Genomic DNA, 6,645 nt, shown 5'->3' on the forward strand with positions numbered 1-6,645 from the left:
CGTCGGGCTCTGTGCTGACTGCCAGCTCAGAGCCTGGAGCCTATTTCAGAGTCTGTGACTCCCTCTCTCTCTGACCCTCCTCTGCTCACGCTGTTTCTCTCTCTCTCTCTCCTAGAAATAAATTTTTAAAAAAAGAAGAAGAAGCTTTTTGCAAAGAGCTAAAGGGTGGAATATGGTTGGATAGGTGAGAGAAGGATGCTGGTATTATCCAGAGAAACTATATAGTCTAATTACTCCTGAGAGAAAGAGATGAAAATGTTGGTAGGTATAGAATTTACATCTACCGAATGGACTAGTTGTGATTGTTTCAGCAAGCTGATGACCAGATGGACCCCAATGTTCATAGCAGCACTCTCAACAATAGCTAAAACATGAAAAGAGCCTAAGTGTCCATCAAAAGACGAATGGATCAAGAAGATGTGGTTTATCTATACGATGGAATACTACATGGCAATGAGAAAGAATGAAATCTGGCCACGTGTAGCAACATGGATGGACCTTGAGGGTGTTAGGCTTAGCGAAATAAGTCAGGCAGAGTAGGACAAATCACATGTTTGCACATATAGGAGGATTAGGAGGAACTTAACGGAGGACCATGGGGGAGAAGAAGGGGGGAAATGATGGGGGAGAGGGAGGGAGGCAAACCATGAGAGACTCTTGAATGCTGAGAACAAACTGAGGACGGATGGATGTTGGGGGGGGAGGGGGGAGATGGGCATGGAGGAGGGCACTTGTGGGGATGAGCACTGGATGTTATATGGAAACCAATTTGACAATAAACTATTTGTAAAAAAAAAAAAAAGATTCAGAATAGCTGAATGGATTTAAAAACAAGATATAGAAATATGCTGCCAAGAAGAAATTCACTACAACTTTAAGGGCACATATAGACTTGTGAGAGAATGTAAAAACATATTTCAATCAAAAGATAACCAAAGAAAGCACAAAAATATAAGCTTTAAGCTAACAATTGTCAAAAGAGACAAAGAAGGTCAATATATAATGATAAATTATCAATTCATCAAAAAGATATAAAAACTGTAATAGGTACACATCAGAACACCTAAATATATAAAGTACATACTAACAGAACTTAGAGAAGAAATTAAACAGCAATACAATAATATTGGGAAGTTTACTCTCCCACTCTCAGCAATGGTTAGATCATCAGACAGAGAATCAATAAGGAAAGAGAATATTTTTAACACCACATTAGACCAAATGGACATAACAGATATACACAGAACATTCCATCCAGCAGCAACAAAACACACATTCTTCTCAAGTAGAGACGGAATATTTTCTAGGACAGATCAAATGGTAGGACACAAAACAAGTCTCAACAAATTCAAGAAGAGAGGAATTATATCAAGTATATTTTATACCATTGTGGTATAAAAATAGAAATGGAAAACAGTAAGATAATGGTATAAATGGTATAAATGGCATATGGTATAATTTTATATATATAAATTTAAATATACCACTTACAAAATGGTATAAAAATAGAAATGAGAAACAGTAAGAAAGCTAGAAAACTCACAAGTACAAGGAGATTAAACAACACACTGATGGATCAAATAGATCCATTGGATTGAAGAACATAAAAGGGAAATTTTAAATATCCTAACACACACAAAAAAAAGTGGATATGTACATACCAAATCTTATGTAACAAAAGCAATTCTAAGAAGTTTATAAGAATAAATGTATACAAACAGAAAAAAAGAAAATCTTGAATAAAAAACCTAAAAATAGGGGTGCCTGGGTGGCTTAGTTGGTTAAGCGTCCGACTTTCGCTTAGGTCATGATCTCGCGGTTCGTGGGTTCGAGCCCCGCGTCGGGCTCTGTGCTGACTGCCAGCTCAGAGCCTGGAGCCTGTTTCAGTCTGTGACTCCCTCTCTCTCTGACCCACCTCTGCTCACGCTCTCTCTCTGTCTCCTAGAAATAAATAAACATTAAAAAAAAAAACACTAAAAATATACCTCAAGGAACTAGAAAAAGAAGAACAACGTAAACACAGAGTTAGTAGAAGGAAGGAAATAAAATAAAGAGCAGAAATAATGAAACAGAGAACAGGAGAACAGAAAAGATTAATAAAACTGAGTTGGTTCCCTAAAAAGATAAAATTGACAAACCATTAGCTATATTAACTGAGAGGGAGAGAGAGAGGATCCAAATAAAGAAAATTATAAGTGAAAAGGAGCCATTCAACTGATGCCACAAAAATATAAAGGATCATAGGAGACTATTACGAACAATTACACACCAACAAATTGGACAACCAACATGCAATCTCCAAGATTGAATCACGAAAAAACAGAAAATCTGAATGGGCCAATAACATGACTGGAAGTCCTGACAAAGCAATAAGACAAGAAAAAGAAATAAAAGGCATCCAAATCAGACAGGAAGAAGTAAAATATCTCTGTTTTCAAATGACATTATCATGTATACAGAAAATCCTAAAGATTTCACCACAACTTTTTCTGGAACTAATAAAAAAATTCAGTGAAGTTGCAGGATATTAAATCAAATTACAAATATAGTTACATTTCTATGCACAAACAGTGATTATATGAAAAAGAAAAAGAAGAAAATAACCTCATATATAATAGCATCAAAAGCAATAAAATATTTGCAAATAAATTTAACCAAGGAGGTAAATCATTTTCACACTGAAAACTCTAAGACATTGATGAAAGAAATTGACGAAGACACAAACAAGTGGAAAAACATGTCTTGCTCATGGATAAAAAAAAATAATGAAGTTAAAATGTTCATAATACCCAAAGCCATCTATAGATTTAATTCAATCCTGCATAAATTCCAATGGCATTTTTCATAGAAACAGAAAAAACAATTATAAACTTTGTATGAAACCTCCAAAGACCCTGAATAGCTAAAGCAATCCTAAGAAAGAAAAACAAACTACAGTCATCACATTCCCTGATTTCCAAGTATATCATAAAGTTACATGGTTTTACTATTATGAGCAAATCAGAATGTGTATGGGCTTGTCTCCTACTACACATATTTTAGGGGGGGAGGCAAATATTCCTAATGTGAGTATGAAGCTCCAACCCATTTGTAGATAATCCATGAGGCTGTCAGTATTGGATGCTGGGAGCGAGGGTAACTGGATTAAGAGAAGGCTCTACAATAGGTCCAGGCTGTAGTGCAAGGAGAGCCGTCACATGACAGCTATGACTGGGGAGGTCATATTGTCCAAGTTTATGCATAATTTTCAGTAATGTTCCCTTTTCTGCTCAGAAGTGCCCTAATTTAGCTAATTAATTGTGTGGTCCCGCTGACTGTGTCCTAGAAGTTACAAGGCCCACCGCATCCGTGGGACAAGAATGCTGTGTGGAGTCTGGCAAACTCCAGCTGGAAAATGTGAGTGCATGCGGACAGTTCTCTACATGAAAGGGGCTCCTAGCTTAGTGTTCATCTCTGCTCAAAGAAGCTGATTACAGGCCACAAAATAACTAGATAACTCAATCTGCCTATCATGAAATGAGTGTTATCTGATCTACCAATATCATAAAGTTGGACGCTCCAGGGGACATTTCATGTTTAATATGAATGTGACCCATAGAAACAAGCCTGAACAGAAGAGAACATGTAATTCATTTGGGGGTGGTGTTCCAAGCAACTTTTAGACACAAGTGAAATGCATGTGCCAGGCTCAGACCCCTGTGTTGTCTTACAGATTTACAGCTTCTCCTGAAACCCACACACACAGTTTTAATTTTTTTTAATTTTTATTTATTTTTGAGAGACAGAAACAGAGCATGATCAGGGAAGGGGCAGAGAAAGAGAGAGACACAGAATCTGAAGCAGGCTCCAGCTCTGGGCTGTCAGCACAGAGCCCGACACGGGCCTCAAAACCACGAACCATGAGATCATGACCTGAGCCAAAATCGGACGCTCAACCGACTGAACCAAACAGGTGCCCACGCACACACATTCTTAGGAGACATTCCCTGTGGTGTGAGAAGTTCTCTATTAAGTGGACATAGGATTGAAAGGTCCAGACTTGGTGAAACTTGAGTCAGCATCAAAGTGGACTGTTACTGAATCTAAAGTTTGACCTTGCCCCCATTTCACACTTCTTGAATACAAACCTACCCACACTGCTCACATTACAAAATAAAACACAATATCATCAATACAGCAGAAGCATCATGTTTACTCCCCAATTACAGTAACCCTTCTCACAGATGATCATTATTATGAAATTCATTTTTCATTGTTTATCTTTCTTTCCTTTCTTTCTTTCCTTTCTTTCTTTCTTTTATTGTTCTCTGAATTTTATTAATATTAATTTATCTTTACATAATATAAAAAAGATGTTACACGTATTTAAACTTCAAGTACATGGCAATATATGTATTTGTCTGCAGCTTGTCTTTTCAAGCCCTACGACACAGAATAATTATGCATCATTATCTCTGGAATGTACAAAAACATACTGTCCCTTTTAGGACGATTTTTCACAGAGGTTCCTGCCAAATCCTTCCCCTGCTGCCATTTGGGGGAGGGAATGATGCTGATTACTGACAACATCTGAGGACCAAGGTGACAGCAGCACTGATGGCACAGCAGTCCCGCTGCTCAGGGCAGGGTCAACAAGGGGCAGGACTCAGGGAGAGGGTGACCTACTCGCTTAGCCTTCAACAGTTAACAGTTCTTACTTGCTTCTTTCCTCCCTGAAAGAGAAGACCCCAGAGATTACATCCCTGTGTGAACAGAAATGAAATATTGTAAACTTCAATAGCTGACTGAGCATGGGGACAAAACGCCTCCTCAGGTCTCTCGGATGAGTTTGACAGAGTCCATGGGGACCAAGAGAAAATGAGCTCCTCACTATCAGTCCCTGCATTCAGCCAGCTCAGTAATGAGATCCCAAGGGGTTGCCTTCCTACTTGGGAAGAAGTGAATACTTTGATTATCTACGTAACTACATTAATAACTTTAAACAACAAACATTGTTCTTTAACCAGGTCCACAGAGATGTCCACACCATTCTAGGAAAAAGGATGAGCAAATGAAACAAGTCTACAATTTCTCACAACACAGTGGGACCACCATCAGTAAATCAAACGATAATGCCTTGGTCATTCCTCACTACCCTTTTATATCGTAACTGCCCTCTGAGTAACTAAGATAGTTAATCAAGGATTAATTTTAAAAAACTCTTTATATTTAACTTAAAGTACAGTGAAAAGGCAAGAAAAAATCAAGGAAATAAAACCCTGGAATGCTTTTTTTTTTTTTAAGTACGGTTGATATCCATATTTTTTAAATGTTAATTTATTTTTGAGAGAGAGAGAGACAGAGTGCAAGTGGGGGAGGTGCACAGAAAGAGGGAGACACAGAATCCAAGCAGGCTCCAGGTTCTGAGCTGTTAGCACAGAGCCCTATGTGAGGCTCGAACTCATGGGCCATGAAATCATGACCTGAGCCAAAGCTGAACGCTCAACGGACTGAGCCACTCAGGTGCCCCTAGTTGACATCCATGTTATATTAGTTTTCAGGTATACAACCCAGTGATTCAACAATCATATGCATTATTAAATCCTTGACACAATAAATGCAGTCACCATCTGTGACCATACAATGTTATTACAATATGATTGGCTATATTCCCTCTGCTGTACTTTTGATCTCTGTGATCTATGTATTTACAACTGGAAATTTGCTCCTCTTAACCCCCTTCTCCTACTTCACCCATCCCCCTACCTTCCACTCTGGCAACTACCAGTTTGTTCTCTGTATTTATAAGTCTCTTTCTGGTTTTGTTTGTTCATTTTGCTTTTTAGATAGAAATCTTGCCACTCACAACAACGTGGTTGGACTGAGGGGGATAGAGCTAAGTGAGATAAGTCAGACAAAGACAAATACCTTATAAATTCACTTTTATGCAGAATGCTATTTATATTGAATTAAATTCATACATGCATCAATCATACAAGGAATTAACTGAACATTAAAGACTCATATATTTTTTGTATCTGCTCTGTCTTTGGAATCTAAAACCATGCACCTGTTATGTCTGAGTAATATTCCATTGTGTGTGTGTGGGGGGGGGATTGTACGTATCTAATAAGTGTTTGTATGTATCTTTATCCATTCACCTATTGATGGACATTTGGACTGTTTCCATATCTCGGCTATTATAAACAATACTACATTACACATAGGGACATATATCAGTGTTTCTCTTTTCTCTTTTTGCACTGAGATGAGCACTGAGTGATGTATGGAATTGTCGAATCACTATATTGTACATATGAAACTAATGTTACACTGTATGTTAACCATCTAACCTTGATAAAATAAAAGTGTTTTTGTTTTCTTTGGGTGAAGACCTAGTACTGCAATCACTGGATCATATACTATTTCAATTTTTAACATTTTGAGGAACCTCCATACTGTTTTCCACAGTGGCTGCACCAGTGTGCATTCTCACCAGGAGTTCAAGAGGGTTCCTTTTTCTTCACATCCTCACCAATACTTATTTCTTCTATGTTTTATTTTAACCATTCTGACAGCTGAAATTGATATCTTACTGTGGTTTTGATTTGCATTTCCCTGGTGAAAATGTGTTCAGTGTTGTTTGAACATCTTTACATATGTTTG

The sequence above is a fragment of the Crocuta crocuta genome, unplaced genomic scaffold (assembly GCF_008692635.1).
Source record: "Crocuta crocuta isolate KB4526 unplaced genomic scaffold, BGI_CrCroc_1.0 scaffold349, whole genome shotgun sequence".
Classification (NCBI taxonomy): domain Eukaryota; kingdom Metazoa; phylum Chordata; class Mammalia; order Carnivora; family Hyaenidae; genus Crocuta; species Crocuta crocuta.